Below are 26,647 nucleotides of genomic sequence, written 5' to 3' on the forward strand. Positions count from 1 at the left end.
GACGTCGTCATCCGCAACCATCGCGCCAAACCCTCACCGGCACTAATAAGATTTTAAGTGACATTACTGGGGGGCGTGGGGAATGCTACCTCCTTATTTTAGTTTGCATTAGGTCCTTACTAGTGAGGCATAACATTCTTCGAAATGTTGCTGAGCTGGTTATGTTTTCTCTTTGGTGAATTATCTGCTCATGCTCTTTGCCCTTTGAATTACTAGCGACTGAGTGCTTTCTAAAAAATATTTTATTTATTTGAGAGAAAGAGAGCATGAGCAGGGGGAGGGGCACAGGAAGAGGGAGAAGCAGACTCCCCGCTGAGTGCAGAGTGCCATGACTTGAACTGAAGGCACACGCTTAACCAACTGAGCCACCCAGGTACCCCTGAGTGTTTTTCTTTTCTCCCCATTTCTGATCTCTACATAAGAAAGAACTTTGCTGCAAGTGTTTTATTAATATTTTGTGCATATTTATATATGTCTTCTATAGAAACAAATATTTTTAACTGTGAAGTTAGGCTGGTGGGTCTTTTTCTTTTCTGGTCTGTTCTATCATTTTAACACAGAGAAGGTTCTCCTTCCCCCAGAGGCTTGCTAAATATATATTCTATTTCTGTCTGCTTTTTCTATTAGATGAAAAAAAAAACACATAGGTCTCTCTTTTAGCCATGTGGCATTCTTTGGGGTACATGGTGAAAGTGAATGATGGCCAACTCTAAGGAAGACCACAAGCCCTAATTTGAACAAAGAAATTCATAGATAATCCACCACCACCACGCCACACAGAAACCAACTAATCTTTTCAAATTATTCATCCGCTAAATCCTTCCAAAGAACTGATAGATTATGTCATAAAATTGACTGGGAAAAGTTTATTTCCCTTGTCCAGCCTCTGGTTGAAGGGCTGATAAACTGTGAAATGACTCAAAGGAGAGCAGACCAAGGGCCTAGGTAGCCCATAAACCGGTCAATAAACCCTCCTCTCCCCAATGACTGACAGGTGTGTACAGAGCTCCCAGCACCAAGTCAGGCACTCACGGAGGGGGCAGGAGCCGGCAGAGACGAGTTTTCATTCTGCGCCTTCCCGACTGCTCAGCGCGGTTTGCTACCGTTGGCCCCTGTACGGATCCTCCAGTGACTTCCCTTATAGCATCTCCTGCTCCCCGACCTCTCTGACCATTCTGCTCCTCCTCTGGGGGCCTCCCCTTTCATGGCCAACTCCTTTAATGGTTCTTTTTCCTGGAATAGGTCTTCAACCTTCTTCATCTCTCTCTCCGTCCACTTGCCTTGGATGAAGCCCTGTGCTCACACGGCTTCGGGTACCATCTACACGCTAATGATGGCAAAACCCACGTCTCCTCCGAAGCCATCCATCCAGCTGCCCACAGGACGCCTCCGTCCGGAGGTCCCCACCTGCACTTCAGATCCTTGGGAACCCCAAATGAGAGCTCACCATCCTGCCCTATCACCACCCCCCAAATAACTACCTTTCATGTTCTTCTGTCTCTTGGACACATTGGCTCAGCCAAGGGCCTCATTTTCCATCTGGAAAGGCAAAACCTGGGAGCCAGACACTCCTGGCTTTCCCACACTTTCCAGCGTACCCCTTCAAAGCTCTGAAACCGCTCTCTGCCTGTCTTATGCACGTGCTCCCTCCTTGGTTCCCGCGCTCACATGGCCCAGTGCAGTCGACTTCAGGCCGGCCTCCTCTTCCCACGTTCAGGGATCCGTCAGGGACTTGCCCTGGCCAGACACTCCAGGCCTTCTGTGATCGGGCTCCTGGCTTCTTCCCCCTTCTTCCTCCCTTTTCCTCTCTTGCTTACACCCCACGCGGTAGCCAGGGCCCGGGGCTCCTCCAGCTGCACCGCCGTTCTGCACGTGTTGTTCTTACAGCCTGCGATGCCGTCCCTGACCCCCCGGGGTCCCCTTTGGCTGTGCTCGCGTCTCCAGGGCGAGCCCACGCCTGGACATCACGTGTGTACCACGAAGGTCGAGATGAAACGCAGATGCCACCCGCCTGCCACCACCTCAGCCCCTTGGAGCTCATCTTCGGGAAAAGCCCCATGACCGGCTGCCGGTCTCAGTAGAGGTCAGAAGTCGGTATAAAGGCCTCTTTGGCTTTTTCAGGCTCATTGCCGGGGCTGCCTATTTGTGAGAAAGCCAAGATGAAAAGTACATTTGATTCCCGTTTTGTTTGTTTGTTTTGGTTTTTTGTTTTTTGTTTTTTTTTTTAAAGAAACCTCACGTGTGTTTCATTCTTCACACTTGGATGCTCTTTAGTATTCTTTGCAAGATTCTTTCTCCGGGGTGGTTTCAGCCGAGCTGTGTGGCTCTCACATGAGCTGCGGGGCCAGACCCACATTTGCATACATAATCAGAACTGCCTGTCTGCCCCGGTCTCCCCAGCAGGCAGCTGGCTCGGGAGAAAGCTTGGGCTGCCCACGTAGATGTGGGCGGCACCTTCCCAGCGAGGAGGGTACCCGACTACTCAGAACACAGGCACAGTTCCTGAATACCGCTGGGGTCCCCATGCGGCCGGAGAGGGCCGGCGGCTCCCGACGCCTTGTTCGCTCATTCCTGGGGCATTTATGGGGCGCCTACCATGCGCAAAGCCCCGTGTGGCTGTTCAGGCCCCTGTCTCAGGTTAGGTTCCCCCAGAAGCCGACCTTGAGGCAAAGTCTAAGGGATGCAGATGGTTTATTCAGGAGAACACCTAGGAGGCACCACTGAGGGAGTGAGAAAAGGGAGACGGGAGGGGAAGCACAGCCTAGGACAGGTGCTTTAACAAGCATGTTACTGCTGTGGGCAATGGGGCGCTGTCTCCCTGGGGACTTTCTGAGGCATCGTGTGGAACGTGCTGGGAATCCTTACTCCGGAGGCCAGGAAGCCTAGGGCCTCAATCCAAGCTGTCAGCATCCTTTGAAGCTGCCCAGCCATGCTGCAGGGAACTCGGGGGGTCAGGGCGATGCAGGACGGACATCACCAGGGTCTGCTACCGATGGAGGCATGAATTACACATGGCACCTGTCCACTCTGTGGGAAAAAGACAGAAAGGCCAACAATCTGCCTGCGGGCTGCCTGGACAAGCCATGACTCAGAGATCTACATGTGCCCCACGTGGGAACGTGGAATCAGCCAAGGTGGAAGCTGAGGGACATCTTCCAGGGGCATGTGATTATGTGGCTGGAGAATTGAAGGCGGCATGTCACTCAGGTCCAGAAAAAGGAGAAGTGCCCTGCAGGGAGCACGGACAGCAAGCTCTGAGCACGCAGGGCATGTGGCGCCTAGCGCAGGCTCTGCCCAGGGCCCCAAGCCTTGGCTGCTTTACATGGAGCAGTAGGCATGGCCAGAGTGGAGGCGGCGCCACATTGTAAAGGAACTTGACTGTGGAGGGGGAGGGGAGGGATTTGCACTGCAGACCCATCGGTGTTTTCGTAGTGACGGAGTCAGAGCCTTAGAAAGCTCACTCTGAGCAAAGCTTGGAGGGTGGGTTGGATGGTGACAGGTGACATTGGAGCCCAAGAATCGTGGTGAGGAGGCGCTGGACAGGAGCAGGAGCACTTAGAGAGGGGGAGGCAGGCAGGGCCAGGCTCACCCTGGCAGGAAGGGCGAGGGAGCCCAGGGAACCCATTCTCCCACCTCTCGGCCTGCCCACCTTCTTCCCTCCTGCTGGTGAGGCCCACTGGTTAAATCCAACCAGAAGTTGGGTGGCAAGGCTTCCCTGGGGACGCAGCCCCCAGAGGCCAGCCTGTCAGGGCTCAGGGCAGAGTGGAGGAGCCCAAAGGGCGGGTCTGGAGGGGCAAACAGAATAGCTTGGCCCACGAGGTCACTGCGATGGACCCGGCCGGGGACACCGGCAGGTGAGGTCAGTGCTGAGACCGTGAAGTGTGAGGGAGTGTGAGGGAGCCAGGACACTTTGCAGCAGGAGGTTGAGTCATTGCAGGACACCGGGCTACAGTTCTGGCCACAAAAGGACCAATTCTTGGCTGCTGATCCCTTTCTGGGGACCACACACTGCTGAGAGGAGCAAGGCTTTGACTGATCTGGACCCTTCTCTTCAGGGTCAAATGTCCTATTGATGGAGAGTGAGGATGAAGCCTGGGAGAATCTTCCAGACAACCCACCAGATTCCTGGGACAGCCACCGGGCAGCAGGGGACAGGGACAGGCTCTGGAGCCTAGAAGTCCAAGATCAAGGCATAGGAGAACTGTGTTTCTCCTGAAGACACAAGGGAATGATCTGTTCCAGGCTTCTCTACTGACCTCTGATGGTTCCTTGGCTGTGGCAGCATAATTCTCAGTCTCATGTGGTGTTCTCCCCACATGTGTCCTTCACGATGTCCAAATTCTCTTTTTTTAGTGGATTGAGACCGGCATCCATGACCTCACCTTAACTCACGCATCTGGGAAGACCCTATTTCCAAATAAGTTCCCGTAACCAGGTTACTACTGGTTAGGACATAACTTTGGGGTAGGGTGCAGGGGACACAGCTCAATTGGCAATACCCCTCAACATTCACATGGAGTTGGCATGACCCAAAGGTTCAAGCAGTATAGGGTCCAAGGAATCTTGGGGATACTGAGAGCATTAGCTTAGCAGTCCTCGCTAGGGCCGTGGACTGGAGGGCTGAGATGGGGCCACAGGGAGAGGAGTCCTTCCTGGAGTGCTCCCAGACCATTTCTTTAAGGAGACACGCACAAAATATAGGCAAAGCAATCCACAGTTGGATTTCAAATATCCGGAAACTACAGAAGTCACACAGTAGTGTTTATTGGGTGCTTGACATGCCAATGTCTAGGCTTGGATTCCCACCCAGGCAGACCCTGAAACAAGGATTTCAGAGCAATTGTTGTTTTGGGAAGTGACCCAGGAGGCCCCAGTGAGGGGCGGAGGAATGAGAGAGGGAAAAGGAAAGTCGGGAAAGGACGAGCGAATCAGGGTGTTCCCGCAGGGGACACGAGGTGCTTGGGGCCTCTGGAGGCCTCGGACAGACCGTGTGGACCATGCCTGGGTGTGGAAAGTTGGGGTTTTATGAATTTCCATCTCTCCCTGGTGGAGGGGGTCCTCCATGGCCAAAGAACACCCTCTGGCAGGAAGATGCGGGAAGCCATAGGCGGAGGGGGAGCTGGAGGCAGTCAGCCTCAGGGTGAGCCCCAGGCACGCAGGTGAAACACGACCCCCCCCCCAGCGCAGCAAACCACCCCCACCCCCCGCCCGGCTTCTGCTGGCCCCAGGTGTGGCCCTTGAACCTCAGCACAGAAATGCAAAGTAGGTATCACCACCCTCACTTTGCAGATGAGGAAACTAAGGCCCAGGGGATTTACAAGCTGAGTGCTTTCTCCAGGATGGGAACCCATTCCTATAGGATTTTTCAGCCAGCCCTCTCAACCATGATCTTCACTACTGCTCCACTCTTCTGGGTTTTGTGTTATGTTTCTCTAAAAGGATGGGACTTGTTTTTCTGAGCTGGGCTGGGAACTAATGCTGACACAAAGCAGAGACTCACTACACCCCCTCCCCCTGCCCCCCTCCCCGACTCCCGCCAGCAAACAACCCACACCCAACATGGCCAGTCTTTCCACCATGAGCTTGATTCTTTTGCGATTTCTGCAGACCATACCCAGAGCTTTGTTTCTGAGACATGCTGGAGGGAGGGAAGAGGCCCCGCCCAGACCCCTGCCAAGGCTTGTCGGGACCCTTGGCGGGCTATGAGGACCCAGGCCTGCGGCCGCCGCACCACAATCCCCAGTGACACCTGAGTGCTCCCCCACTTCGGTGGGCTCTCCCTTTTCCAAGTTCGTGGGCTGCCTGCTCCTTCCCAGCTGTTCGCCGGGCCGGGGCGGTGGGGAGACCCCACCGCCACTGCCACTGCCGAGGGGCCTGCTGAAGTTTCTCACCACCTACCGCTGCGATGACATTCTCCCCTGGTTGGCGGGGAGTGACAGTGATAGATTAAAGGCGCCAATTAAATTAGATCCTATTTTAAAGAGCTTGAGCTGGATTTACTTTTAATTATAGTGCTGTGCTCGCTGATGAGGTATTGTCGAGGACTTAACAATTGGTTGATTGTGCGTCCGAGTGTTCAGAGCACAGTTTCTGGGGAAAGACCAGGGAGGGCTTTCCTCTTAAGCAGCTCCTTGGGATAACACAGAGGAGGGAAGAAGAGGGCAGGGAGGGAGGTTGGGGGGCGAGGAGAGATGTCCTATCTCCGCGGAGCACCGGTCTCTCTTGTCCTCGTTTTCTGCTTTCTACGTCCCCTGTTACCTGGAGATCGAACGAGCCCAGCACAGGGTAGAGAAGCGGGCCAGAGGTCATGGAGTCACGTGGGTTTGGGGTGCCCCTCCCCGCTTCCTGCCTCTGCCCCTCTTGACTGCATGTGTCACCCAGGATGAGGCAAGTAACCTGCCCTGTCTGTTTCCTTTCAGTGACTCATTGATTCATTAATTCACCTCAACAAGAATTTATTGAGCTTCTAGAATGTGCTGCCACTTCTTCTAAGTGTTGGTAAAGGGGCAGTGAACAAAATAGGCAAGATTCTCCGTCCAGGGGAGCACACAGTCTGGTGGTGGGAGTGAAGGGAGCAGCTGCAAATGTGCACAGGACACAATGTCAGGGAGCGATGCATGTGGAGAGGAAAATCCAGCAGGGTCGAGGTGTCACAAGGAGACCCCATTTTAGACAGCGGCCAGAGAAGGTCCCTCCGAGGGTGATGTTTGAGCAAGTAAGGGGTTGGGCCATGTGGGTATCTGGAGGCACAACAGTGCAGACCAAGCAATGCAGACCAAGGGAAGAGTGAAGGCAAAGACCCTCTCCCTGGTCAGGTGTCACCCCTGTCACCCTGTAGACCCTCCGCCATGCCATCAGCTAAGTCCTGTCCATGTGGCCACTTCTCTGTGCCCTGAGAGAGGTGGGCTCTGAAGTCTTTGTGATCGCCCTACTGGGGCGCCAGCCATTGGAGATGCTGATCTGTAGACATGTCTGGCTCAGGGAAGGAGTGCAGTCCCTGCGCACTGATTAAATGACACATCCCAACAGTCCCCTTGAAGGACACCACTTGCGGGGCGCAACTGTTTGTCATAATGAGAAAGAAAAGAAAGTTCAGAGTAGAAGTCCAGAAGCCAGGTTTACACCTGCGCAGTCCTACCTGAAAAGGGCCTTGAGCCATTAGGCCAGTCGCCTAGGTTTTTTCTTCCTGCTTTGCCGGCCGCGTACAAATCAAGTGAGTTCAGGCAAATCTCTTGCCCCCCAGAGCTTCATTTTTATTGTCCGTAAAATATAAAATGAGTCTATTTTGTGGTACACAGGGTACCTTGTAGCTATAGATGGGGGCAGGACTTTGAGAATCAGAATCACGAAGGGGAAGGGAGAAGGGTCTAGAAGAGGGCAAAGAAGACCCCCCCCCCCCAGCCAGGTATCGAGAGTGTTCTGAAATCTTTGTCATGTGCTTAGAAGTGGCAGCCTCCTCAGTGGCTGGGTATCAGAGAAGTTCTTCCCTGGCTCAGTTTGGGTCCCCGGATGCAGAACTGAGACAGGGATTCAAGGGCGAGCACCTTATTTGGGAGATGAGCCCCAGAAACACCAGGACAGAGAGTGAGGTAGAGACACATGGTGTCAGCAAGCCAGGGCCATTGTGGAGACACTGAGATCACGTGCCTCAGAGTCCTCCCGCCTGAGGGCGGGGAGCCGGGACATTTTTACGGCAAGTCCTGTTGGTCAGAGGTGGACGGTTGCTCTGGGACATTAGGAGGGATATGACATCTCTAGGGATTCTGGCCCTCGACAGCCGCAGTGGGCAAGGAACACTTCTGGGCTTGAGGGATCCCCGAGGTAAAGGAATGACGGACCCGGCGGTGGAAAATTGAGTGAGGTTCACTAAAGTGAATATGGGTAAGATGTTAGCCGGACTCTGACAGCCCCCTAAAAGAGGCGGCCCCTCATTGCTGGCTGGAGGCCCCGAGCTCGGGCCAGCCCTCAGCAGCAGGGGACAGGTCTGCACCCTGGCCCTAAGTCCACCCTTGTGTGTGCGAGCTTCTAGCCTTTGGGAAGTCGAAGGGACAGAATCCAGAAAGAGAAGACCAGCGGAGAGAGACGGAGCTTCACACCCCCAGGAAGATTGGTATGCCATCCAAACACCACGCGCTCAGCCCCTCGGAGAGTGGGCGACCAGCCAGCGAGTGGAAGCCTCTTGGGGTCATGCCCCCTGCAGGGGCTGCTGTTCCCTGACTGGCAAGAGAGTTACCATGGCAACCAACAAGAACCCACCCAAGGATCCTCCGGTGACGGAAGGCACTGAGTGAAGACCCAAGATTCCGGGGAGCGCGCGCGTCTCTACAGCCGGTGGCCAGAGCCAGAGAGAGTTGGTTTTCCTTACTCTCGGCGTTTTAGCTGTGACCCGTATTGCACCCATACACAACCCTCCCTAAGCTGGTTGGGGCCCAGGAAAACACCTGTCACAATGTTGTGCCGACTTACCGTGTAAGCAGGAACATGTGGGTGTCTCTGTTTTCCCCGGCACAAAGTGATTCAGATGGTACCAGTTCCTTGGCCTCCACCGTGGGAGGCGGCAAGAGCTGATACAAGGGCGTCTGGGAGGCATTTGGAGCATCTTGAAAGAGAGAGGTTGTCAAGAATTCCTGCTATGAAATGGCAGAGCTCTCCTTCTCTTTTTTAATTTGAACCCTCATGCGCTTTCACATTGCATTTAAGATATTCCAAACCAGCAGCTGTTCTGAGACCACAAGCCATCCAGAGCCGCTGACCGCAAAGTTAAGGCAAAAAAAAAAAAAAAAAAAGAAAAAGAAATCTGAATTAAAAAGAGATGCTCCTGACTTGTGGCCAGATTTCAGTTTGGCTCTTAAAAGCTTCCTCTCTGCGCCAGCTTCCTGCGCTGACCCCCAGGCTCACTCGGCTGTGAATTCCTTGCCATTACATATTGAAAACAGGAAATGAAGGGGCCTTTGGGTGGGGGGGATGGGAGAGCTTGAAACAACTTCAGAGAACAAGCTGATGAAGTCATAGATCTTATCTCCCTGCCTTTTCCATGTCAGGTTTCTTTAAAGATAAGGTTAGTGAATCAGAATGTTCTGCCTTTTTTTTTTTTCCAAGATGGAAGCAGGGGAGGATTTCTTTAATCCCCCCCTTCCCTCCCCGTGTTTCTAAAGATAACCAGATGAGAGAAATACCTAGGTCATGAGCACGTGCCTGTAAAATGCTATTATAGGACAGTTTCCCCATCTTGGACCTTGAGGGCTGGGGCGGAGGGTGCGGGGAGGCAGGAGGCTTGGGAGGGAGAGGGCAGCTAGCCATCTGGCCTGGGCCTGGTGTAGTTGTTGAGGGTGAGGATTTCCTTGTCCCTCTTGGTTCATTAAGGTAGGAGTTCAAGCCATAGGGGACGCTGTGGGCCTATGTCCCGTCTGTGCCGCAGAACCAAACGAAGGTGACTTCGGGGGTCTGAAAGGAAGGGGAGAATGTCGCGTGTTTGGGTCCCGCCTGTGGGGTGTGGGGACAGCCGGCAGGAATGCCAGCCCCGTGGGGATATTCCTAAACGAGGGGTTCCCCAGGCTGTGCTGACGCTGACAGGGACAGCAGTGTTAAGGTGACAGCGGCTTGAAGTAGCCCCGGGGAACCTATGTGAGGTGGGGGAAGGCAGGAAGGCAGCCCAGCTGACCACTCAGGGCTGAGAGGTGAGGCCGGCGTGATGAGCTGTGAGGGCAGATGTTGAGGGGGCAGGGAAGGTGGGAGAGGCAGGGCTGGGGCAGCTCAGGGGGACTGGAGACCTTAGGGTGTAGTGACTAAGGACATCGGCTTTGGGACCAGTAGACTTCGGTTCCAGCCTCAGGCATGTGACCCCAGCCTCGGGTTTTGGTGGTGGGTTGTAGTTGTTCTTTTTTTTTTTTTTTCCGCCCCTCCTTTTCTGGTAAAATTGGTCAATACTTATATCGTTACGGAGATTAAACATGTTAACTTTTTTAAACAGTGCTTGAGGCTGTGAACTGTGCAGGACGCTAGGAGGATGTATTTATGTAGTTCCAGCAAAATTGTGTCGAGGGAGGGGGGAGCCTGCCAGGTTAAAGGGAAAACACGCTAAGCTTATTTATGAAACAGCTTCTATGGCCTCTTGGTGAACCTAGAGAACAATTTACATCTGGCAAAGCAAACCTGCGATGAGCAAGAGATTCTGGGTTTTGTGAGTGGTTTGGGGCAGCCCGCTGGGAAAGGAGGCCCCTTGACTCTCTTAAGCGGTAGACACCTGGCCTTGGCCCTGCCCCACCCTGCCAAGGTTGATGGATGTGAGTCAGGCCCTACAGAGGCCAGGCTTTCCCCTTGAGACAGTTAGGGAGGAAGAACTTGCAGGAAATGAAGTAAAAGGAAGGGATCTGTGGGGTAGGAGGGACTGGGGAGGGATGGCAAGGATAATACAGCAGGGGTTAGGGCAGGGGCTGTTGTGCAGTCCACAACTTGCACAGCTATACATAGGAGCCCAGGAGTGGGGATGTGAGAAGAAACAGAACAAATTAGAAAAGAAAAAGGTGACGGGCAGGGCAGCAGAGTGGGACTCAGGGGAAGGCTGTTCCAGGCTTGATTTCACAGGCAGCCCAAGAGAACGGAAGGACTGTTGCTTTTGGAGTTCTTTCTTCCACTAAAAGGCTTAATGTAAATGAAAAAGCACAGGCTACAGGCCATGTGCTTGTCCCCCAAACAGAAAAAGAGCAGATGAATTAGAATCCCTGAGACAGGGACTCAGCAGATGAGTTTATAGTCCTCCTCCCCCTCCTGCCCCCTACCGCCCCCTACTCCTCCCCTGGGAGCACCAACATGGAAGGAAGTTTCCTCCATGTACTCTCCCATCTCTGCTCATGGGCCCCATGTTCCCATCTCCCCCCATTCCCCAGGCCCTGGGGAGCGCGCTTCTGATTAGAGCAGAGCTCCCTATGTTCACAGACGGCCTTTAGCCTTTAAAACCTCCTTCCAGGGTCGCCTGGGTGGCTCAGTCGGTTGAGCGTCCGACTCTTGGTTTCGGCTCGGGTCATGATCTCATGGGTCGTGGGATTGTGCCCCATGTCAGGCTTCTCGCTCAGCGGGGAGTCTCCTTGAAGATTCTCTCCCTCTGCCCCCCCTACTCGGGTACGCACTCAAGCACCTTCTCTCTGACTCTCTGTCTCTCTGTGTCTCAAATAAGTAAATAAATAAATCTTTAAAAAGAAAAATTAAAAAATTAAAGCTCCTTCCAGTTAAGCAGAAGCTTCCAGGTGAGGCCTGTTGAGGAACTTTCTAAAGGCATCTTGGAGCAGCCTGGTGTTCCCACGGCACCGCTGTGGGCCAGGCTCTTCTGGGTGGGAGCAGGAGGGATTGGGAGCCTTAACACCCAGCTCACGGGTTCAGGATGCCGCCACCACCCATGTCCAAGGGGAGCCGAGACGGCTCTTCAGCAGCAGGGGCAATGCGCTTCAACCATGTCAGTGGGTCTCATCCTTGGCTGCCCATGAGCGTCCCCAGGGGACCTCCACAAATTCTATGCCCAGTTTCCATCCTGAACCCATGGAACTGCAGTCTCTAAGCATGGGGACCAGGCACCTGTCTTTCTTAAAAGCTCTTCCAGGTAATTGTAACAACAAAGGTCAAGAAATTCCTACTGTAAGAACTTACGTGACTCCAAGCAACAACTCACAGTCCCCCTCCCAGCCTCCATCGACCCACCAGCAAAACAAGGGAATTGGATTTTGGAGTCTGCATGTCCTGTGAGTTCTGGGATTCTGCAACTCTGGGATAGAGAGGCAGCTGACACACCTATAGACATAAACACATGAGTGCTTAGGCCCTACACACACACACACACACACACACACACACACATACACACACACACGCTCACACATTCACACCTTCTTCCTGCTCTGCCCTACAACTTTCATCTTGTCCCTCCCAATGTAAGAAATCCTTGATCTCAGCTACCCCCGCTTCCTCCCCAAAAAGGCTGTCAGAAAATTCTAGAAACATTCTAGATAGAAGATCAAAGGTCAGAAGTTCTGAGTCAATAACAAAAGGGGGAGTTTGCTGCAGACGTGGGCTCCCAGCTTGGAAGTGCCTTGGATGTCCCCTCCCACCCCTCTGACTGGTCCTGAAGAAACTAGTCTCTAGAAGGTGAAGTTAGTTGTCTAAGGTCAGCTCAGGTAGTTGGTGGCAGAGTGAGGGCAGGCTCAGGACCCAAGTATGGTCTGAGGACTTTATGCATCAAGATGACCCAGACACTGGCTGAGAATTCATGTTCCTGGGCTCCACCTCAAATTTTCATGTGTCAGACTCTGTGTGTGTGAGGAGGGGAGGAATCTGATTTTAAATCTGCTCCCCTAAAAGCCCAGAATGTTCCCACACTACCACCTTGATAGCAAGGAAACTGGCCTGGTGCGCTGGCGGCCAACTAACCCAGGGCCCACATGTGTCCCCTCCCTTTAATCCTGATACCTGGGGCAAATATCGGACTGGCCAGGCCATGCTCAAGGCTTGTCACTCTCTCCTAGAGAAGCGGGAGTGTGGGGTGGGGCGGCTCAGTGTCCAGGGGTAGGAAGGCCATAATGGGAGGAACCAGACCCAACTGTGCCCCAAACCTGGTGCCTGACTGCACAGCCTAAGGTCTCCTGGCCATTACCCCAGGCTGCCCTCACCAGGAGCCTACACACCAGATGGACACCTGCACTGAGGGGCAGGAGGGGGGCACCCCAGTCAACAAGTGCAGTTCAGCCTGGCAAGGACGGCAAGGCCAACTTCAGGGGTCCAGATGTGGCACAGGTAAAACTAGCTTGTCGTCCAAGGCAGATGGGCTGTCATTCCCTGTTTTGTGGCTCAGCAGATGTTAGATCTGCTGGGTTTTGACCCTGTCCGCCGTATAATCTGTCAGTGCAACTTTAAGCTCAAGGGCGCATACTGCAGAAGAGGATGGTGGTAATAATTGCGGGTGGCATGAACGGAGTGCCAATCGTGGGTCAGGCTCTGTGCCAGGGGCCTTATGGATGCTCCCACAATTGACCCATCTGGGTGTGTCCCACAGAAACGGCCACATCCTAGTCCCTGGAATCTATGAGTGAGACCTCATCTGGCAGAAGGGACATTGGGGCTGTGATTGAGTTAAGGACCTTGCGATGGGTGTTATTAACCCGCACTGTCTGGGTGGGCCCAGCGCCGTCCATCACAAGGGTAGAAGAGTCAGAGTCAGAGGAGGAGTGAGGACAGAGACAGAGATCAGAGGGGGCACAGGATGTCATGCTGCTGATTTTGAATATGGAGAAAGGAGCCACAAGCCAAGGAATGCCAGGGATCTCTAGAAGCTGGGAAAGCAAGGGATCAGATTCCCACTCACCCACGCCCCTCCTCCAGGAGGAGAACAATATTGCCAAGACCATGATTTTAAGGGCGCCTGGGTGGCTCAGTGGGTTAAAGCCTCTGCCTTTGGCTCGGGTCATGATCCCAGGGTCCTGGGATTGAGCCCGCATTGGGCTCTCTGCTCAGCAGGGAGCCTGCTTCCATCTCTCTCTCTCTCTCTGCCTGCCTCGCTGCCTACTTGGGATCTCTTCCTGTCAAATAAATAAATAAAATCTTAAAAAAAAAAAAAAGACCTTGATTTTAGCCCAGGGAGACCCTATTTGGAATTCTGACCCCCAGCACTGGAAGGGAAGAAGTTTGTGTTGCTTTGAACCACTGTTTGTGATACGTTGTTAGAGCAAGAGTAAGAAACGCATCCAGTCAGGACTCCCACTTCACAGGTGAGAAAATGGAGTCTCCACGATTACTCTCTCTGCCTCCCTGGTTCCCGACTGTAACCTCCCACTTCTGCCCTTTGTCCAGTTGTAAACATTTCTACAGCCAACATGGTCTCCTTTGTTTTTGTACCTTCCACTCAGAGCCCGGTGCCTGACCACGGTGAGCCCCATGCTGACAGTGCTCGAACCCGTCAGTGAATAGCAGCAGGCGAGCCAACGGTCACCCCCATAGCCTGGCTGGTCAGGGTTTCGAGAATGGCTGGAGTGGGAGGCTAACTTTCTGTTGAAGAACCTGGACAGGAAGGGAAGGGGCAGTACAGGGAGATAAAGGGAGGGGAGAAGGAGGGAGAGCAAGCAAAGGAGGAATTTAAAGGGGAGAAGGAAGGGGGGAGGGGGGAAGAGCGGGGAGGGCGAGAGGTAGGGGAGGAGGGCGTGAGGCAAGAGAAGGGAAAGAAAGAGGAGGAGGAGGGCAAATGAGAAGGGAGAAGAGGCTTGTTCTTAAGAGCCAGGAAGGGTCACTAGCTACACAGACAGCATCCAATTCGTGCGTTTCCCTGGTGCTTTGCCTGAAGTCAAAGACTCCAGCTGAACCAGCGAAAATGCAAAGCCCTTGAAGTGTGCCGAATCTACCACCCAGGGAAACCTGTCTCCACACAGAGCCAAGGAGACCTTGTCATCCAATAGAAAGGGGTCACAATCCAGATGAAGCATTTCCAAAACCAGGAGGGCTTGAAACCTAGCCTGAAATTGGGGCGTGTCAGCTGACAATGCATCCCCCCCTCCCCCGTGCACTCGGACCTGCTCGGCCAGACCACAAAAGGGTAGAAGCGCAACCTCCCTTCTCTGCCTTTCCTTCGCCCTCATGCTGCTGTCCTTCTTTGTCCACACTGGATTCTCAAGCTTCTCCCAGAGACCGGGGGCGGGACGGGGGGCAGCCTGTTCCCGTCTCCCAGAGGTGAACCTCTTCACTCACCTCCTGCCAGGAGCCTCCGTCCAGCCACGGATGGGTCAGGATGTGACTGGAGAATCCAGATGCAGAAGGGCAATTGCCCAGCGGATCGGTTGAAAACAAAGCTAGCTCTAGAACACAGTAGAAATTTCTTTCTCAAGGAACATCCATCCAGCAGGTGACAGGGGCCAGGACTCTGCTTCACAGTCACTGGGGGACTTGAACCAATGGGGAGCCCGGTCACCCTGAGACGAGAGGTTCTAATTCCGTTGGTTAAGGGTGAGACAGGGACACAGAGTTGGGTGTTTTGTTTTGTTTTGTTTGATGTTCCCCTGGTGACTTTAATGGGAAGATAGAGCTGAGACATTCCTGTCTTCCCATATCACCCAGGGCACCAGCGGCCAACCCCCAACAGAGGAAATGGAAGAAACAAATCAAAGGGCCACGTGGGAAGTACTTACCGGCCAGGCCCAGAAGGGAGACACCTAACTTCTATCTCTCGCTCATTGGCCAGAAGACATCACAGGGCCACATTTCACCCCCAGAGGGCAGCTGCGACATGGAATGCAGCCCCGTGCCCAGGAACAAAGCAAAATGGGTTAGGCACCATCTCACTGGTCTCTGCCCATACCGCGCTGTTGCTGTCCTTGAAATCCGATCTCAGGCTTCAAGAAAACATCTCCGTTCTTCCTGTGTGCTTGCTTTGTGTAACAACAAGGATCCGGACCCTGAGGGAGTTAGAAGGTTTAGAAGTCCCTGCGGGAGTTGATGGCACAGCCCTCTCTTGAGATAGTCTGACTGGGACGTTGTGAGCTGTACAATGTCCATTCTCCCTTGAGCTGAGCCAACGGTGTGGCTGTGGGACTACTGGGTATCTGAGGGAGGGCATGGTGGCGAGTGAGAAGAGCAGAGTCCCCTAGAACACGATGTGAGAGGCAAGACTGGGCAAGGCAGAACAGAACCCCGGGAGGAGGGGGCGGTGGCAAAAGAAGCAGCTGTAGGAAGAGAGAAAAGGGAAGGGTCTGCTCATGGGAGGGAGCCGGGCGTGTGTAAAGCCCTGCATTCCACCTGATCTTTCATGCCGTGACCCACCGAGGTGGACAAAAGAAAAGCCACTCCGAATGCCACCTGCAAGAGGTAGCCCTTGAGTGGCCCTGAAGGGTGTCCATGGGTGAAGGGGAGGGGAGGGCACAGAATGCTTCTCTGCCTTTGCTGGTTTGCCTGCGCTGGATGTGTAAACAGCGTTTACATTCTGCAGGGCTCAGATCAGCAAGGTGCCCGTGCTTGGGAACTGAGAGAAGGGTAGAAAGCTTCCATCTGAGGACGGAGCTGCCATCATGTGAGGACCAGAACATATATGTTGCCCTTTGGTTTTTGCTCCTTAGAGCAGGTTAATAGAATGAGGAGTGACTCAGAAAAGGGTATCTGAAAAGCCCCATGAGGACAAACTTGAAAAATGAAGTGTCTTTAATTTGGTAAGTATCTGAGTGTGGGTAGCGTAAACAACAAACACTGGGACACCTGGGTGGCTCAGTGGGTTAAGCATCTGCCTTCGGCTTAGGTTATGATCTCAGGGTCCTGGAAGCGAGTCCTGCACCTGACTCCCTGCTCAGCGGGGAGTCTGCTTCTCCCTCTCTCTCTGCCTGCTGCTCCCCCTGCTTATTATGCACTCACACACACACTCTCTCTCTGTCAAATAAATAAATAAAATCTTAAAACACAGCAAAACAAAAAACAACAAACACTTATTTCTCATGGTTCTGGAAGCTGGAAGTCCAAGGTCAGGATGTCAGCATGGTATCGTTCTTGGTGAAAGCTCTCCTCCTGGTTCATAGATGGTCGTCTTCTTCTGTGGGATAGAGAACTCTGGTCCCTGCATCTCTTTACAAAGGCATCAATCCCATCACGGGGGTGCTTTCACCCTCATGACCTCACCTACACCTAATCGCCTCCTAAATGCCCCCCACCCCCGCAAAGACCATCGCATCAGGGCTTGGGACTTCAACATATGAATTCAGGGCTGGGCCACAATCAATCAGTCCATAACAGCAAGTAAAGGAAAGAGATGAACACCTATAATGCCGAAGGGTGAAGGAAACATTTCTACCACGCCCACACTGGGAGAGCGGGGGCGGCACCACCAGAAGCTGCTAATGAGGCTCTTCTAGGGCATGAAGAAAAGATGCGTACCAGAGAAGAAAACAGAGGCTCCTTTCTGCCCATCAGCGCCACAGGCCTCAGATGCAAGAAGAGCCAAGAACACTGGTGGGAAATGGGGCTGGCCAAGTTGAGGGTGGTGTGTGAGTCCTGGGCAGGTGGCCATATTATTTTATCTTCTTCCCCCATTGAGATAGACATACAGAAGAAGATGCACAAATCCCAGAATTCCAGTTTTATGGCCTGATTTTTTTTTTTTTTTTACAAACTCAACACATCTGCACCAACACATCTGTGCACAGATCAGGAAACAAGGAGACAAGTGCCCCGAAAGCTCCCTTATATTCTCTTCCTTTGATGCCTATCCCCGGTGGACGTCGCTATCCTGGCTTCTAGCAACATGGAGGGATTCTGCCTGTTTGGGAACTTGGCATAAATGGAATCGTGTCATATGTACTCTTGTGTGCCTAACTTCTTTCTCTCAATATTACATTTGTGAGGTCCATCCGTATTACCGCAGGTGGTTGCCATTTGTTGGTTTGGGTTGCTACTGAGCATGTCATTACGTGGATGTATCCCGCCTTGTTTATGTCTACTCCTGTTGATAGACATTTCGGTTGTTCCCAGTCTTTGACGCTTAGCATTATTCTCGTAAGTGTCCTTTAAGCGAACATGTGCATGCCTTTCTGTTGGGTAGACCCCTAGGAGTGGAATTGCTGGGCAAGACATATGTCTTTCTTTTGCAAGCAGGTTCCCAAAACTATTAGGCCATGAAGATACTTTTGAGTGTGAACGGGATTGCTGACTGGCTGAGATACCTGGACCACAGGAATAAACTGGGATTGTCCCAGGCAACCTGGATCGGTCAACTCTGTTCACGGGAGGCCTCCCAATCCCCACACGCTGGGCCTTCCTGGCAGGGCCTACATCTGAATAAGTTGGTGGTGGTTTGTGGCTCGAGGGACATTCTTGGAACAGTATGTGTTCCAGAAAGCCAAGAAGCTGCAGGGATCCTTGCAATAAAAATCCATAAACTACCACCTTTCCCCAAGCAGATCAGGGGGACCTGGCTGAGCTCTTCTTTTATCTTGTATGAGGATTCTCCCCAATATCTCCTTCTCCTGCCTTCTTTGTAGAAGTCGGTTGGACCTTAAACGCTTGGCAGGTCCCTGAACCACACAGCCAAAAAATTATATGCAGCACACATCTGTAGCGAGGACCGTGAGGCTTTCTAGGGGAGATTTATTGCCTCCCTTTCCTCTCTCTTCTGGAAGGTTTCTGGATGCTCCTCCTTGTGTATAGCCTGTGCCTCTGGCTTATCACTACGGTAAGTAGAAAAGCAATTAATTTCTCCCCCTTTTGGAAAACGGAAGTTTTAACTGCACTTCAATACCATTTGCATTTCTGATTTCTATCAAGTTCACACTTCCAGCAAAGAGAGTCCTGCTGATATAATTTGTTTTTTTAATTGCATATTCTCTGGCAGGAAGCTGCTGCTTTTGCCCCCAAAGCAGAACATGTTGGGCGGAGTTGAGCTCCCGACCTCTGCTGCAGGTGAACGCACCTTGCCAGCATCAGGGGGGCAAGGACAGGTGCGGGCATTTGGAACAGAACCCCCCTCCTGCCCCACATTTTTATATAGACAGTCGCATATGCCAAGCTTGTGAAAGACAGTTGCCCAGTGTGAGTGAATTGGGCAGATTTCGAGAACCTCAACTTCGTATCTGGCTGTGATTTCCTCATGCGTTCAGAGAAATTTTGTGAAAACAGACCAGATCTCTCTCTTGCTTGCTGTCACTGATCAATATCCATTGACACTGTTTCTACGTCATTATTTAGAGTTACGGAATGTTTAGGCTGTAAGGGACCCAAGGGACCCCCTGTGACTTGATGCTCTGCTGGCATTATTGGTGAGGGAAGTGTGGTCATCTGAATGATTGGTCCTGGGGCTTCACTCTGCCTGTTGTCACGGCATCATCATGGGGTGGGGGCAAGTATCCTTTCCTGACCCTTGGTGTGGGACAAGGGACTTGCTTTGGCCAGTAGGATGCCGTTAGTTCTGAGCCTCGCCTATATCCAGATCCTCCTGTCATTTCTGCTTTCATCCGAGAACATGCCCGCCTGGGCTGCTGGTCCAGGAGGGGAGCCATGTGGGGCATAGCTGGCCCAGGCAAGCCCCAAGCCTTGCCTGGATCCGCCAAACCCCAGCCGCCCCTGGATCTGTGGTCAGCACCACAACATCCTGCCCCATCGTACAACGTCGCTTATTGTCGTATGCTACAGAGACGGCAGGTAGGGCAAGGAGGAAAAGTGACTCACTCAGCCATGTTCACACAGCCAGAATGAGTCAAAGGCAAATCTAGAACCCCCGTCCTCTGTAGCAGCTCCCCCAGGATTTTCGTACACATGTGGGTGAGTCTACTCGGTCGTCGTCCTGGAGCTCTTGGAAAATGCAGCTGGTACAAATCATTGAGAGAAAGCAGATGAAACTTTACATGGCCCAGGGGATTAATGATGTAACCGGGACTGTTCCGCTGCTGGTTTGAAGTGAATCTGAACCGGCTCTTCCACCCCCCTCTCCTCCTCCTCTCTGACAGCTGTGGAGCTCCCCAGGACAAGGGGTTGAAGGGCTGGGGAGCCACTCCGAATGCCACCTGCAAGAGGTAGCCCTTGAGCGGCCCTGAAGGGTGTCAATGGGTGAAGCTGGGGTTCCGCCCTTTTCTAGATGAGCAGAAAGGCTGAGTCCATCCCTTGGCACCCCCAGGCCCAGCCAGCCTCTGCGGGAAGCACAGGGAAGACCTAGAGAGATAGACTGCCCCACACCTGACTTTTAGAGCTCTGCCCCTTCATACTCATGGCCCCTGAGATGCAGGTGCCTGGCGGGGGGTGAGAAAGGGAGATGTCCCGCTACATCACCCATTTACACCACCCGGTAAATAAAGGCTCCCGCCACCCTCTCCAGGACTTGGTGCTTCAGACTTGTCTCCTCATGGCCTGCAGAGAAGGAAGCTGGGCCAGATTCAGGTGCCGATAACTGACAGAATTTCTGTGTATTATTTTTCCTTAGCACTGACTGTGGTAGCTGCCTGCCTCCTGGCGTAACTCTGAAAGCTTTATCATGCTAAAGGGGTCTCTTTCCTCCACCTGTAAAATTCCCTGTCTTGATACAGGCTTGGGCTCCAGACAGAGGCTGGGTGTAAGCAATGTGGGCAGGAAAACCCCAAGCTGCCATATAATTGTGTATATTTGGTATTAGATCAATACCTGCGTCCATTGTCTATTATCCATTCATGGAAGGGAAAGATCCCCTCTCCCTCGTTCTCCGTTGTGCCTAGCTCGGACCACGGCGCCAGGCACATAAGCAGCATCAGGGAATATCATATGAATGGATGGATGGATGGATGGATGAACGAACGAATGAGCACAGCTGTTCTGGGAGAAGGCTCACAGATAGCGTCTTTGCACACCCAGCCCAACATGGTTCAGCATGTCAGACCCAGGCCTGTGGGTCCTCGGGCATCTGGTCGAGGCCCCTCTGCCACTCCCCGTGGCACCATGCCACGCTAAGCTTGTCTCAACAGATCAGCCACTGCTGAGCTGACATCTCTATTGCCCATGCCTCCCTCCCGACCAGAAAGAGACCGGGAACGGTGGCAGCCATGGCAAGTGATGGAACACTCCTCTCCCCCACCCTGGGGGCAGGCTCAGTCTCTTACTCCTGCTCAGTCCTCATCCTGGATTCACTGACAGGAGCTGGTGAGCCGGCAGCACCTGCTCCCTTCTGGGCCCACGGCTGCCCGTCTGGTGCCTCGTGCCAGTTGGGCGGCTGAGCAAAGTCACTAATAGGAAGGCGAGTCCGGACTGGCCAGTGCCACCGACCACCTCTGACAAGGAAGAGAGTCTGACGGGAGGTGTCTGGTAAGGGGACCACATGCTCTTTATCCCTGCTCACTGCCATGAGAGGGCTTCTGAGTCCAGGTCAGAGAGAAATGTTTCTGGGTGCTTCCAGCTTGGCCACTACATGTGTACCACCACAGTGCAGGCTCCCCCAAGAGCCCCCTCCAGGACAAGATGTGGGAGCAGCAGTTGAGGTGGGGGGGTGATCCCACAGAATGGGAGTGAGGGAGAAGATGGAGTGAGGCAGGGCAGGGAGTGTGCTCATGAACTCTGGGCACCTTCCAGGGCTCCGCTGAGAACCCCCCCCCCCCACTGGAGCACAGCTCAGGGACTGGGGAGGCTGAGGCATTTATACCCGGACCCCCTGTTGCTGGAGGGTTCCCCCTGGGCTGTGAAGTCACTCACATTTGCCGGCTGCACCTGTGCAAAGCTCAACAAGCCTCCTCAAACAGGGAAGCCGAGAAACGCAGCCCTCGTGTGGGCAGCGGGTTGGGGAGGCTCTACTGCGCTCTGGAACTGTCAACCTCAACAATGAACTCAGGTGGCTCTTGAGGGGATGGGCGGGACATAGACAGGGGCTGAGTAATTTTGCTTACAATTGTCCTGAGGCTAGAAGACGTAGGCCCCAGCTGTCTTCCACTTAACTGTGAGATCTTAGTTGGGTCAGCTCTCCCTCAGCCTCAGTTTTCCCATCCAGAGAGAAATAATAGACGGCGCCCATCTGACTTGAGGGGTTGCTGTGGGAATCCAATTAAAGCAGAACATCAAATATAAATGATTGTGTTTCTACGAAATGCTGTTCCTTTAATTAACATATCCAAAAACCTATACTGCTCACCTGTCAGTAGCTTAAACTGGGAGGGTTTCCAGGGATCCATGTTGTCTTAGAGACTTTAAGAGGCAAAGGGTAAAATCCATTTTCAGGTGGGAATGTGTCAAAGTGTCAATCAGCAGATGTTACTCTGGCCTGTTACCTTACTCAGGTAAGTCTGGTCTCATAGAAAGGAAAACTGTCATTGCCTCATTCAAAAACTTCTTCCCAGATTTGGCTGGTCCTACTGCAGCCTGAGTTATGGGTTTCCTCTTCCCTCAACCCCTTCCCCACAAATTCTCCAGTTCCTTCGGGTGATGCTAAGGAGGTTGGGTTCTCCATTATGGGAGTTGGGCAGTACCAGCTACTATCACTAACCAACCTCTACATCTCAAGGGCTTATTACAACACAAGGGTTTTTTTTTTCTTCACTCACAGTCTAGCATGGGTGATCCTGGTCAGAAAGAAAGCTTCCTTGCAATGATCCAAGAACCCAGGCATCTTCTAGCTTATGGCTTTGCCATCTTCAACACAAGGCTCCCAGTGTTGCCTTGAGGGTTGTCTTTATTTCTAGCCAACTGGAGAAGTATAAGAACATGAAAGATTAAATGGCAGGTCTTTAGACTGTCTTTAGACAGTCCAGGTCTAAAAGGCCTGCACCTCATCACTTCTATCCATGCTCTATCAGCGAGAACCCCATTAACATGGCTGCTTCAAACGGCAAAGGAACCTGGCAATGATGGTGGATGGATGGTCTACCTCAAGATTCAGGAAGAAGAGAAAAGAGTTTGGTGGCTAGATCGAAGTCTCTCACATAGCTTCTGTATTCATAAGACCAAGGAAGGGATGGAAATTGGAAATTGAGCAGAACAGAAGACGTTGGTCAGGAAGCAAGCCAAATCCAAGGAAGGTAGATGAGGCAAAAGAGGAGGATTGGGCAGAGGCCATGACTGAGCAGGCCAGCTCTATAGCTGTATTGTACTCCCTGTGGCTTATATACCTTCCCTCCCACAACTCTGAAGTGCTTAACTTTCCCCCAGATGCCAGAGAATTTCACAACCCCATGTCTTTGCGCATCTCTCACTTCTATCTGGAGCTTCTCCCAGCCTTATTTATCTGGTCAACCATGTGCCAACCCCAATGAACCAGGCCTCCTGGTGTTTATGCCCTTATGTAATCCACTTCCCTTGAATCTGGCCTCATCCTATGACCACCTGACCAACTGAATAGAATATAAGTGAACCTTGGACACTGGCCTACCACTTCAGATTCCTAGAAGCTTCTGCTTTTGAGGTCTTGGAAGCCCTGAGTCATTATTTGAGGAGTCTGGCTACCATGCTAGAGAGACCACGTGGAGGAGCTATGCGGCAAGGGAGAGGCCCCAAGACTACATGAAGAGAGAGAAAAGCTCAGCTGAATCCAGCCCCCAACTGAACAGCTGGCTGAATTCATCCACGAGAGTGTTTGAGAGCAAGACCAGCAGAAGAATCACCCAGCCGATTCTAGCCCAGATTGCAGAAATCAGGACCATATACAATCTTATTTGAAGCCACCAAGTTTGGGGGGAGCTCATTAGGCAGCAGGAGATAACTAGAGCCATGCTGGCCTTTGCTTCTCATCGTACACATTCCCCTCAATTCTCCCTCTACCTTCTCGAACAACCCCGAAGCCGAGGTAGGAAACTTCCTTTCTGACACGCTCTTCCACTCCCACAGAAACCAGTACACACATCCTTCTTGCCATTTCTCACTCTGCACCATATCTCTTACAGTCTTGTCGCTCTACTGTTAAGGGCTATGCATTTATTGATGGCTTAGACTAAATCTTAGTCCTTTCTCTGCTTTCTGTGTCAGACTATGTGTCTGACACATAGTCATGCTCAAAAGTGCTTCGTATAGAAATGAATCATTATTTTTTTAATTGGCTCCTGAACTGGCATATGAGCTGAGTCTCAGGGAGAGAGCCCAAGGGAATAAGAAGGTGCATCTCTCACCCATAAGTTCGTAAAGGAAATTCGGATCAGGCCTAGGAAGGAATTGGACTGGATAAGTGCATTCGCTCTTCTCAAACTGCAGTTGAACCTCCTTCTGTTTGGAGCTGTTGGAAAGCTAAAACCTACATTTCGTGGACTCCTTTCAAACCAGGGTTGTGCCTCCTTGACACAGTCCTGAGAGATTTGGAAGGTGGAAGGGTGGTGTGAGGCCATCCCTCTGAGGCTGTTCAGGTGGCCAAGCGCACCATGCCCCATGAGAGTAGGCACCAGCCGGACTCCGCTGGCTGCTCCACAACCTTATGGATGTGGGTGGCTTTATGGATGTTGGATATGGGTGAAAGAAATGAGTAAACTTTTCCCGACCTGTGGATCATAGCTGTAGTGGTATCTGTCCTATGACGCAAAAGCCAAAACACTTTTCTCCTTCCTCACTTCTGGAGGAAGGAGAATTGCCTGCATCAAATCCCTCTCCGCTCGAAATACCTAGACGGCTTTCTGTTTCCCGCCCTGACTTCTGATGTAGGTATGTTGATTAGGAACAGTAAATGGGAAGAAGAAGAGAGATTTCCTATACCTGAAAGGCTGTGGAGGAAGCAGACATGGCGCCGCCCTGGGAGGATCTGGGAGGTTTGGCTGGCTAAGCCCAAGGCAGTGTAGAGAAAGGGCCCCAAGAGCCTGGGGTACTGGAAAACACCACTGGACCCAGTCTAATGGCTGCTAAGAGCCCTGGGGGCCAAGAGAAGGGAAAGTTTCCAAATCAGGAATGGTGTGACTGGAAGGCTTGCTTTCCCTCCTATAACTAGGAGGTCTGATGCGAGGATGCCTCTGGGGGCTTCACAGGGACAGGGACCACAGACACCAAACCCAGGGTTTCCAGGCACCATCGAGAGTTGCTTGAACAATGCAAACTCAAGATCAGGAGCTGGGGTGGGGAGAGTCTGTATCTGATCCAGTGTGACTGAGAAGAATCTAGGTGAAAACTCAAAAGATAGGGCACTGTGCCATGAGCCTCAAGCACTCTGTTTTCAACCTCATTTTACAACATGGCGGTGATGAGGCCAGCTCGGGGCCATGACATTTTGAAAGTACAATGGAATTTACTCCACTTCCATAACAACAACAGTGACAAAAAGCCCCTTAAGCCCTTGCTTCGAGGGGCATCTCTGTGTGAATGTTGAGGAGAGAATGGCACAGTGGTTTGGAGCAAGGACCTGCCCATCAAGAAGACCTTGGTTTGAGTCTCAACTCCACCACTTTTTAGTTGTTTGACTTAAAGCAAGTTAATTAACTTCCCTGAGCCTCTATTTCTTCGTCGGAAAATGAAGACACCAATGTTAGCCCCTTCATAAGGCGGTTACAATGATTTAATGCAATATTGCCTTTAAAAGTACTAAGCACAAGACCTGGCAAAGAGAAAAATGCTTGAAAAATGATGGCCACGAACCCGGTGGATGGTGGGAAATCATCAACAGCCAGTCTGGGGAAATTCGATTATGGGAAATCTATGGTCAGCTTTTAAAAATTCTTTGAATGACACTTAGAAGAAAAAGAGACACTTAAATCAAATTATGGCATTGTTTGTAAACATATTTAAATCCATGCTGCTAAATAGAAAAAAAAAAGGAACACTTGTTTTCAGTGACTGGCAATGATAACATTTAATATTTATTTATTAAGGGCTTACAGTGTGCTAGACACTTTCTGAAGCACTTCCTATCTGTTAAATCATTTAAAAACCTCAACAATCCTATAATACTATTATTATCCCTATCTTATTATATATGAGGAAAGTCTGGGCTCAGCAAGGCTAAATAACTTACCCAAGGTCACACAGCTAGCAGGATGTCAAGTTCAGATTTGATCCCAGTTGTTTTGGCTAACCAGCAATTAACCTCTACCATAAAATGCCTCTCATTTGAAGAATATTCTAGAGGAGTTGCAAGATCAGAACTTATTTGTAAGCAGGAATTGTTCTGTTATTAGAGAACTTACAAGGGAGACTAGAAAAAGAACTATATTGCTCATGCGAGTAAATATTTACATACACCAAAATATTTATGTTCATATATGTGAGTACTGCTTTCCGCAGGGGGAGAGGAAAATGTGTAAATATTTACTCACTGGAAATAGCTGACAAGTAGTTAGGAAATAAGAATATTTATACTGTACATCGCTTTTGTGCTTGTCAAATTGTTTCATCTGGAGTCTATGCACTAATTCCCAAATTGGACAAGCAATACAAGAATCCTGAAATTGTAAATTCAAGGCTCCTTTTGGAGGTTCTTGACTTGGTTATGAGACCAATTTCCAAATAAAGTTAATTCCAATTTTCCTAAATCATGTTTTCTAAAAATGTGCACTGCCTTTTAAGATGTCCTCATTCTTTCTAGGAGGAATTATCCCTAGACCAGAAATAGGAGGCTCTGTCTTTATGCCCAGAGTCCCATGCTGTGGGTTCTGGCTAGGAGACATACTCTGGGGACCACTTCTGGAACAACCGATGGAAGTGGTTGGGAAGCAGGTCAAATACTGAATTGGCTGGACAATGACCCAGTTTGGGGATGACCCCCAGCCAGAGCCAAGGACAAGAACATTTTCAAACTTAAAAAACAAAACAAAACAAAACAAAAAAACACTATTTTTACATGAATAGTGGGGATTTGGGGAGAGATTGTAACAAGATGGAATTCAAATAGATTAATAGATAGATATTATGGGTCTAGTGTACTGTACTGGCTTTGGGTTAGTGGTTTCACATGTCATCATGTTTAATCCCTACTGTGGCAGATAGCCTTTGTAGCAGTTGGATTGCTTTTAATCCTCATGGTCACAAGATGGCTGCTGTTTTTCGAGAAGTCATTTGCAGATACCACAAAGTCCAATAGAAGAAGAGTGATTTTTATCTTTACCCATCTTTTTTTCTTAACCAGATCTTTTCCAGATGGCTTCAACAGACTTCCCCTCACACAGCATTGGCCAAAATTAAATCACATGTTGGGGTGCCAGGGTGGCTCAGTCAGTTAAGCACCCGACACTTGATCTCAGCTCAGGTCTTGGTCTCAGGCTCAAGAGTTTGGACTCCATGCTGGGCT

The 26,647-nt window shown here is 51.4% G+C and overlaps 1 long non-coding RNA gene across 1 annotated transcript; it reads right to left on the reverse strand.

Annotated features, from left to right (window-relative positions):
• Positions 1 to 2,683: 2,683 nt before the first annotated feature.
• Positions 2,684 to 15,094, reverse strand: LOC116583523. The gene is made up of 4 exons (XR_004282756.1): positions 14,722 to 15,094; positions 11,692 to 11,781; positions 8,467 to 8,748; positions 2,684 to 3,027 (listed from the first exon to the last, which is right to left on the reverse strand). It is a non-coding gene; the product is annotated as an uncharacterized LOC116583523 (long non-coding RNA).
• Between the last annotated feature and the right edge of the window lie 11,553 nt (positions 15,095 to 26,647).

This window comes from Mustela erminea, chromosome X (assembly GCF_009829155.1).
Source record: "Mustela erminea isolate mMusErm1 chromosome X, mMusErm1.Pri, whole genome shotgun sequence".
In the NCBI taxonomy this organism is placed as follows: domain Eukaryota; kingdom Metazoa; phylum Chordata; class Mammalia; order Carnivora; family Mustelidae; genus Mustela; species Mustela erminea.